The following is a 9,913-nucleotide window of genomic DNA, read 5'->3' as shown; positions in this document are numbered from 1 at the left end:
GGCAAATCCTCTGTATTTTGTCTATTTCTTGTCTGTTTCTGCTGTTACACGATGGTTTTAGAACTGAATCCATATCAGACTTGCCTTGTGTTACTTATTAAAAAATTAAAGTTTTCTGTTCAGTCACTGATTAAAATGGCACTCTTATTATGATAATATAGAAGAGAAAAGTATACCCTGCAGTGTATTACAAGGATGTAATTACGCTGAAGAACTCCTATAATGTATCTTTGGTCTCACGGTTTAGTTATCATTCTGCACAAAAAAAAAAAAAATTACAGCGGCTTGAAATAAAACAAACTATGTAATTTTTTAAAAATAATGATAATGCTGACGTAATCTGGATTAAGACTTAAAACTTTAATTAAAGTTTATTAAGTTAATAAACAGTGTACCTATCTATATAGTTTAAGTTTAAGAAATTTGGCTCTCAAAAGAAATCTCAATCGTTGTACTGTTGATATTTGGCTCTGTTGACAAATGAGTTTGCCGACCACTGCGCTAGCCTAAGCTCATACTGCGCTTTAGCTTTCCTAACATTCTCCCTACAAGCACTAATTATTTGCTTATATTCCTCTTTGGTTATAAGGCCCTCCTTCCACTTCCTAAATGAGTCTTTTTTTATTTCTCAACTCTTTAAAAAGCTGTTTATGGAGCCACCCAGGCCTCTTTAGGCTCCTCCCATTTTTCCTTCTCATAGGAATGGTTTGGGATTGCGCCTTCAGTATTTTATTTTTAAGAAATGCCCACCCTTCTTGAACTCCCTTCTCCTTAAGTATTTCTGACCATGGGATTCTACCTAGCATAAGTTAAAATTTGCTCTTTTGATGTCCAACCTACATGTCTGACTACGTACAGGTTTTCCTCTCCCCAAGATTGTAAATTCCAAGAGTACGTGGTCACTACTACCCAGGGTGCCTACTACTTTAACCTCATCAACCAGTTCTTCCCTGTTGGTGAGAATCAAGTCTAAGATAGCAGACCCCCTTGTTTCCCTGTCCACCTTCTGGAATAGGAAGTTGTCAGCAAGACAAGTCAGGAATTTATTGGATCTTGCATTTTTAGCAGCATGGGACTTCCAACAGATATCCGGGTAATTAAAATCTCCCATGACCACCATGTCCCATCTCTTTGAGAACTTTGTGATCTGGTCTAGGAGCGTCCCATCCAAGTCCTCTGCCTGGTTTGGCAGTCGATAGCAGACCTCCACGAGAATATCACTATTATTTCTTATTCCTTTTATGTTTACCCATAGAGTCTCAACTGCACTACCATGCTCAGATTCATGTACCTCTTCACAAGTATACACATCTTTGACATACAGTGCTACTCCTCCCCCCTTCCTTATCAATCATGAGTGACATCCCACCAAGTTTCAGAAATGCCTATTAGGTCAAAATCCCTTTCCTGTATTAGGGCTTTGAGTTCTTCCTGCTTGTTTCCCATACTCTGAGCATTAGTGTACAGATATCGGAAACTGTGGTTTATGTTTCTGTACTTACCTGTGAGTTTATGTTTCCTTGCATACATGCCACTCCCTGCAAATCTTTATTGTTCTCGTCTCCAGGTATTATCAGCATACAAGGCTTTAAATTGTTGTCTCGCTCCCCCATAGGATTTAGTTTAAAGCCCTCCTGATCAGGTTTGCAAGGCTCTCACCGAACACATTTTTTCCTACCCTCGTGAGGTATAAACCATCCCCCGACAGAAGATCTTCTCGAAAGTGTAAGCCATGGTCCAGAAATCCAAACCTTTCTTGACAACACCACCTACGCAGCCAGTCATTAATTTGGAGTATTCGTCTTTCCCTTCCTAAGCCCCAACATTCAACAGGCAGAACTGACGAAAACACAACCTGCGCCCCCAAGTCCTTCACCTTCTCACCCAGAGCCATGTAGTCTCTTTTAATACGTTCTGGGCTGTGCCAGGCAATATCATTTGTTCCCACATGAACGAGTAAGAAAGGGTAATAATCTGTGGGCTTGATGAGTCTTCCTACCCTTTCCATCACATCCTGGATGCATGCACCCGGTAAACAGCAGACCTCTCGGGACAACAAGTCAGGTCGGCATACTTTAGACTCTATCCCTCTCAGGAGGGAATCCCCAATTACGAGAACCCGCCTCTTCCTAAATTGTGGGGCGGAAGATTGAGTCCTCTCATGCGCAGGAGCCTGAGAAATTTCTTTCACACTTTGGTGGGGGGTAGCCCTTGTTCCAGTGGTCCAGAATCAGTATCTATTGGGAGATCCTGGAACCGATTGCTGAGCAAGAGAGGATCAGGATGTGTCCTGATTTTCCTACTCCTGTGGGCCACATTCTTCCATGCATCCTCCTCCTGTGCTGTTTGTACCTCCATTAGTTTAGATTCCTTACTCTCCTACTCCTGTTGCTCGCTAAAGAGAGCTTCATGAGTTCTGTCCATGAACTCTTCACCTTGCTTTAAAAAAATGGAGTGTGGACAAGCATGCCTCAAGACCCTGTATCTTCTACTCCAGTAGGGCTACCAACTTACACTTGCTGCAAGTGTAATTAATGTTACTCTCAGGTAAAAAGACAAACATGCCACAGACCTTGCATGTTACTGTCTCGGCTCCCTCACTAGCCACAATGCTGTGATCCATTTCTGAAGTTTCTTTCCTAGGCTACTCTGATAGTTTCCCTGGCAAACCTTCCTTCAAGGCTCCCTCCTTGAAGAAGTAAAACACTCAGCACATTAAAAATATATTACAGAGCCTCCAGGCCAGACCCCCAGGCTAAGAGCCCTTGTTGGCAAGCAGAGCCTGTTTAAATACTCTCAGTCCCACCCTCAGCAATCAACAGCACAGAAATTACCTTCAGCCAGCTACAGCTAGATAAAACAACAAAGAGAATCAGTCAGAAACCCCCCTCCAGCAGGCTACAGGCACTCTCTCTCTCTCTCTCTCTCACACACACACACACACACACACACAGCAACCTCAACTACTGCTCCCCAGCCACTGAGAAAAACACAAATTTTACAGTAAAACTTTCACTGACCTTTCTCTAAGCTCCTCCTCTGTCTCTCTCCCAGCTGCTCAGGCCAGCCTCTGGCAAGCAGAGCCTGTTTAAATACCCTCAGCCCCACCCTCAGCAATCAACAGCACAGCAATTACCTTCAGCCAGCTACAGCTTTCTCTAAGCTCCTCCTCTGTCTCTCTTCCAGCTGCTCAGGCCAAATGATTTGGATGAAGGAATAGAGGGGATGCTTATTAAATTTACAGGTGATACTAAATTGGAAGGGGTAGCAAATACGGTAGAAGACAGAGCCAGGATACAGGATGGTCTTGACAAGCTGGAGAATTGGGCTAAAACCAATAAAATGCATTTCAACAGAGATAAATGTAAAGTTCTGCATTTAGGTAGGAAAAATCAAATGCATAATTATAGGATGGGGGAGACTTGTCTTAGCAGTAGTGTGTGCGAAAAGGGCCTTGGGGTCTTAGTAGATCAAACACTGAGCATGAGTCAGCAGTGTGATGCAGTAGCAAAAAAGGCAAATGTGATCTTGGGCTGCATTAATAGAAGTATAGTGTCCAGATTATGTGAAGTGATGGTATCACTTTACTCTGCTCTGGTTAGACCTCACCTAGAGTATTGTGTTCAGTTTTGGGCACCACAATTTAAGAAACATGTAGACAAGCTGGAACGTGTCCAGAGGAGGGCAACAAAGATGGTGAGGGGTCTGGAGACCAAGTCCTATGAGGAAAGGATGAAGGAGCTGGGGGTATGTTTAGTCTGAAAAGGAGAAGACTGAGAGGGGATATGATAACCATCTTCAAGTACTTGAAGGGCTGTCATATAGAGGAGGGCACCGAGTTGTTTTCTGTTGCCCCAGAAGGTCAGACCAGAACCAACAGGTTTAATTAAATCAAAAGAGTTTCCATCTAGACATTAGGAAGAATTTTCTAACAGTTAGTGTGGTTCCTCAGCAGAACAGGAGGTGGTGAGCTCTCCTTCCCTGGAGGTTTTAAAGAAGAGGCTAGATGGCCATGTGTCGGCAATGCTGATTCTGTGATCTTAGGCAGGTGATGAGAGGGAGGGCACCTTGGCCATCTTCTGGGCACTGGGGGTGTGGGGGGGAGGTAGTTGTGAATGTCCTGCATTGTGCAGGGGTTGGACTAGATGACCCTGGTGGTCCCTTCCAACTCTATGATTCTATGAAGGTGGCACAGCACCTTCGTCTACTTTGGTGCTGGGCTGAATATTGATATGCTTAAAGGCTTCCACACACCTGCCAACTAAAGTCTACTTATAAAGCACATTTGCTTGAAATTGTGCATGATCAATATTCTTTCCCTCACACAAAGGACAATGGAATTTAGAAACCCATAAAGGAGCTAGATTGCTGTTCTACTTGCAGAGGTGCTGACACCCTAAAGAAAATCAGTGGTCTAATCTGAGTGGGGAAACTAGTGCTTGAATTACAGGGGGCTAGGGGTGCTTCCCCCTATCTCTTCTGATTGCTTCCTCCCCCCCTCCCTACCAGCTACTGTTTTAGGAGGCTCAGGAGCAAGATTGTGTTCAGCTAGGTCTATTAAATGGATCTCTTCACCATGTTTCTCTATGGCTGTGTGCCTGGCTGAGGAGGCAAGTCTGGTTTACGGCATGGTAATACTTTTATTTACTTTGCCCAGATCTGCTCCAGGTTATGATTCCAGGTGGGATCTCTCTTTAGCCTGCTGCTTGCCTCTTTCCCTCCACGCATTTGGCTTGGTCACATGTCCCACCCTCTCAGTGTGTCTTGCCACACCTTAAGAGCCCCAGCTGCCGCAGTCAGCTACATATACCAGTTCAAGGAGCTTTCTCTGGGGCCATGTCGAAATCCAAAAGAACCCTGCGCAGACCCAAGGTGAGCAGCGCCTGGGGGTCTTCTCTGAAATTAAGTAGATGGTGGGGAGGGCGCTGTTTCAGCCCAGAACGACCCCTGTGGCTGTCATCTTACCACAGTGTAGACACAAACCAGGGAAGACAGGTCCCTGACCAAGGGACTAAAATTAGCAGAAGGAATTATTTACTGTGCATCACTGCCATCCTGTGCCATCTCTCCTTTCCTGGGGAGTGTCTGGTAAGTCAGCCGAGAATCAGGACCCTGTCTTCTCACAGGCATAGTGAGAACAAAGGGGAAGAGGCTTGTTGCTGCAGGTAAACACCCCACTACTTTTTCCATAATGGAATGTTCTATAAAAATAATTTGCACAGAACTTCATAGTAACAGACATGGGGTGTGGCTTCTGAGAGCTGAGGGGAGCCACGAGGTAAGAACATCAGAAAGGCCCTGCTGGATCAGACCATGGCCCATCAAGTCCAGCAGTCCGTTCACACAGTGGCCAACCAGGGGCCTCTAAGAAGCCCACAAACAAGACGACTGCAGCAGCACCATCCTGCCTGTGTTCCACCGCACCCAAAATAATAGGCAGGCTCTTCTGACACTAGAGAGAATAGGTATGCAGCATGACTAGTATCCATTCTAACTAATAGCCATGAATACCCCCTCTCCTCCATGAACGTGTCCACTCCCCTCTTAAAGCTCTCCAAGCTGACAGCCATCACCAAATCCTGGGGCAGGGAGTTCCACAATTGAACTATGCGTTGTGTGAAAAAATACTTTCTTTTATCTATTTTGAATCTCTCACCCTCTAGTTTTAGCAGATGACCCCGTGTTCTAGTATTATGGGTGAGGGAGAAAAACTCCAAACCATGCATAATTTCATAGACCTCTATCATGTCTCCCCTTAGCCGCCTTCTTTCCAAGCGAAACAGCCCTAAGCGTCCTAACCGCTCCCCATAGGACAGTTGCTCTAGTCCCTTAAGCATTTTGGTTGCTCTTTTCTGCACCTTCTCAAGCTCTGCAATATCTTTTTTGAGGTGTGGTGACCAGAACTGTACACAGTATTCCAAGTGTGGTCTCACCATAGATTTGTACAAGGGCAGTATGATAGCAGCAGTTTTATTCTCTATTCCTCGCCTAATTATGGCCAGCATGGAATTTGTCTTTTTTACAGCAGCCGCGCACTGGGTTGACATCTTCATCGAGCTATCCACTACCACCCCAAGATCCCTTTCTTGATCTGTCGCTGCCAGCACAGATCCCATCAGTGAAGTTGGGATTTTTTGCCCCAATATGCATCACTTTACACTTACTCACACTGAATCTCATTTGCCATGTTAATGCCCATTCTTCCAGTATGTAGAGATCCTTCTGGAGTTCTTCATAGTCTGATTTTGTTTTAACCACCCTAAATAATTTGGTGTCATCTGCAAACTTGGCTACTTCACCATTTAACCCCAACTCCAGGGCATTGATAAACAGGTTGAAAAGCACTGGTCCCAACACCTTGAGGCACCCCACTGCTCACATCCCGCCATTGTGAAAACTGACCATTGATTCCTACTTTCTGCTTCCTATTTTTCAGCCAGCTCTCAATCCATAAGAGGACTTGTCCTCTTATCCCGTGACTATGAAGTTTGCTTAGCAGTCTTTGGTGGGGGACTTTGTCAAAAGCTTTTTGGAAATCCAAATACACAATATCCACAGGCTCATTCCTGTCCACATGCTTATTGACGCTTTCAAAAAACTCTAATAGGTTAGTGAGACAGGACCTGCCCTTACAGAAGCCATGTTGGGCTTTGCCCAGCAGACCTTGCCCTTCTATATGCTTGACAATTTTATCTTTAATAATGCTTATAAGGTAGGACTTAGGGCTTCCATCCAACAATAGTTTCCACAGACAGAGTCTATGAAGTGATTTCCTTGCCCCCCATTGCAGCCCAAATTGCTCCCCACCCCAATGCTTCTCCCAGGGAAATCAGCAGAAATCACCCCTCTCCCTATCTGTGGAAATGCGTTTTACGTTTCCCTTCATAATTTCAGCACTGTATTGAATGTTCTTATATGAGCATAGCCGTTGTAGGTCCCACAGGAGACAAGAGTATACGAGCCAGAGATATACACAATCCTCTCCCACTGCAGTTTCACAAGGAGCTGTGAGGCACTTAGTATGGGATCGGCATCGAATAAAAATATCTGGAGCTAACTTTGTTCTGCCATTTCACCAGTTCAGATAGTGGTCATACAGTATGATGGATTAGCCCCCCACCCTTTACACCTAAAGCCAGAAAGTATAAGTTTTATTACCTGACTTTTGATGTTGATATTTACTGTAATATAATCAATGATGTTATCAGACCTTTAAAAGTCATCATCAGACTACTACTAATTTATTGGAATATAATTCAGAAAATCCTAAAAGGGACAGGCTTTCAGAGTTAAACTGAATCTTGTGATTTTGTGAAATCAAAAAATGTGGTGGATATTAGTGGATAAAAGGTAGCTCAGTGGGTATAGGGTTGCCCTATTTTTTGGGCAGGGCTCCTGTGGCTTTAAAAGCTCCACAGCAAGTAAAAATTCAAGTTTTAACTTTGCCAGCATTCTTTGAGGAAGCTGGTCCTGGTGTATAAAAGTCACTAAGAGCCAAAGTGCACGAGACATTTGGGAGTTCTGTGGTCAGAGCGCCAAGGCTGCTTCTTCCTTTCTAAATAGGAGTGATATGCAGGGAAAGTAAGGTTAGGGGGGCAGCGACTCCCCCGACTCCATTTTAGCAATCTGAATCAGCCCAGTGGAGCTGCTATTTGAACCAGTGGGACAAACATACAGGTACTCTGTATGTCACCTGTATCGTTGCTCTAACAAGGTGAATAGTTTCACAGAGCCATTTCAAATCAGGCAAACAACGTGGAGCTTGGCAGGGGACAGGTAAAAGGTAAAACTTCTCTCTAAGTCAGGTCCCTCAGGCCTGCCATTTAAAAAGGAAAAAAACCAAGCAACCAACCAGAAGCCCGTCTAGGAAGCTCCACCCACAGCACATCCAGCCTCATATATACCCTGTGCTTCACCCAAAAGTATCATTTTGAAGTTCTGCAGGTGTCTGTGCCTGAAGATCCCAACAGAAGCCAGGCAGGGGCTTCATTCCGAGCAACACTCAGCTTTGCCAGTTTGCAGATAATACAGTGCACCAGGGGGAGGAGGGAGCTTACCTCTGTCGGCCATTTTTAATTCATTGATGGGTGAAGGCCTCACTTGGGCATCCTAGTGATAAATCTGGGGTGGGGGTGGGGGGCTTTATCCATTGCATCAGCCAGAGTCACTGTAGACAGGAGACAAACTTTTTCTTTTTAAAGCTAGTGTGTTGAAAATGATTCAGCCTCTTATCACAGATTCATCACTGCCTTACAATTCTTCGAATCTTGGCATTTGTGGAATCTCATCTCTAGTTTTCTACCTGAGCAGTGGTTTTTAAAGGGTCCAAAAGCAAAGGTAGGCTTGGAAGGCCTTTTGATTCTGCACAGTATTTTCTGACTGCAGAATTTGGGTTTTTCTTTAGGGAAGAGAGAAGGCAAAGTAGGGGGAGGTGGACAGAACAGATGAGGGCAAAAATAGCCAGCTGAAGCAGGAAGGGTGACAGTTTCACAGGAAAAAGGATCCACATTCTACCCTTAAGAAGAAAACAATTCTGTCATTGCATATTTTCATAAGCTTTGACTGACTGGGTTTGGTTACAGAATTTGGATTTCTTTTCTGACTAGGAGTTGGAAGTAAAGATGGAAACTCATGAGAAAATCTGGGTAACGTATCCCGTGTCAGAGGAATGATCAGTGTAGGATGTCCACAAACCTTGATGCTCCCCCCCACAACCTCCCACCAATCTTATATCTAAAAATATGCTTTAAAAACCTTAAAAGTGAGACTCTTGGGAAGAACAATAACAACTGGATTTCATGCTAGAGGGTACGTAAAAATCACAGCCCTCGATCTTCTGGCAGACGAGAGAACAGAAGACACTTTTAATTAACAGCCACCGCATAAGAACACTACCCTAAATATGTGCAGCTGCAATATATGCAACCCCACCTGGGCTTTGTCCAGGAGTGGCAGCTCAGACTAGTAGGAACCCTGAGGGGCAGTGGGGGCCCCAAGGAGGGTCTTGGTTTCTGGTCCAGCTCTGCTAGATACTTTTAGTTGCCTCATCACCAAAAACATGCACGTTTTGAAACTCTGCTTGAACATAAGGTTTAGCAAGAAGATCAAGCTTCCAAGAAAGTTATAGCACCAGGACAAACGAGATCGATTAAGAACAGCTAAAGCCTATCTTGGCACAAGGCTGTCAGAAGGAAGCAGCCTCATAAAAGCTCTTAAGCAAATGTTCTCACCATTTGGGAGCTGAAAAAACTGATTATGTCAAACCTGGATCCATGCCCTGACAACAGCTTCTACCGTATCGTATTATTCCCCCCCCCAAACACACACACAGAGAAACACTGTCACACACAAGCACTTTTTTGCTCTAGTGCAGTAATCCCTAACTCGGTGCCCGTGGGTCCTGTGGGGCCCATCAATGTACTTCCTGGTGTGCACTACCTTTTTTTCCCAAAGCAAACAGCTGATCACAGCTTCCCTCCACCTTCTCAGCACAGGAGGTATTTCAGAAGAGCCCAGGAGGCATCCCCTCTGTGTCTGCAGGGACAACCTATTTGGAAATAGCTACTTGCGTAGTAAAATGAAGCTTGGCTTGGCAACGTTTTATGATTGGTCCCATCCACCCCAATGTAGCCATTTTGCTGTGGCACCCACTACCTGTTCTTGAAAACTAAACTACAAAAATTCCCATGGGTTCAACAAGGTCAGTGACCTTGCTTTCGTGCGCAAACCCAAAGAAACCCAGTGCCATTGAAATTGCAAACAATGCTGAGAAGATCCTTTATATAGTTACATCAGATATACAGATATGCCTATGAACATACACGAGTGCATCCACTTGACCTAGAATGGCCTGTGTTTGCCCTACTGGGATTGAAATGGCTTGGGCGTGGCTCCCTGGTGCTGCCAGCACACT

The sequence above is a fragment of the Euleptes europaea genome, chromosome 15, assembly GCF_029931775.1.
Source record: "Euleptes europaea isolate rEulEur1 chromosome 15, rEulEur1.hap1, whole genome shotgun sequence".
Lineage (NCBI taxonomy): Eukaryota > Metazoa > Chordata > Lepidosauria > Squamata > Sphaerodactylidae > Euleptes > Euleptes europaea.
The sequence above is the reverse complement of the archived record's forward strand: the minus strand, read 5'-3'. Positions refer to the sequence as shown.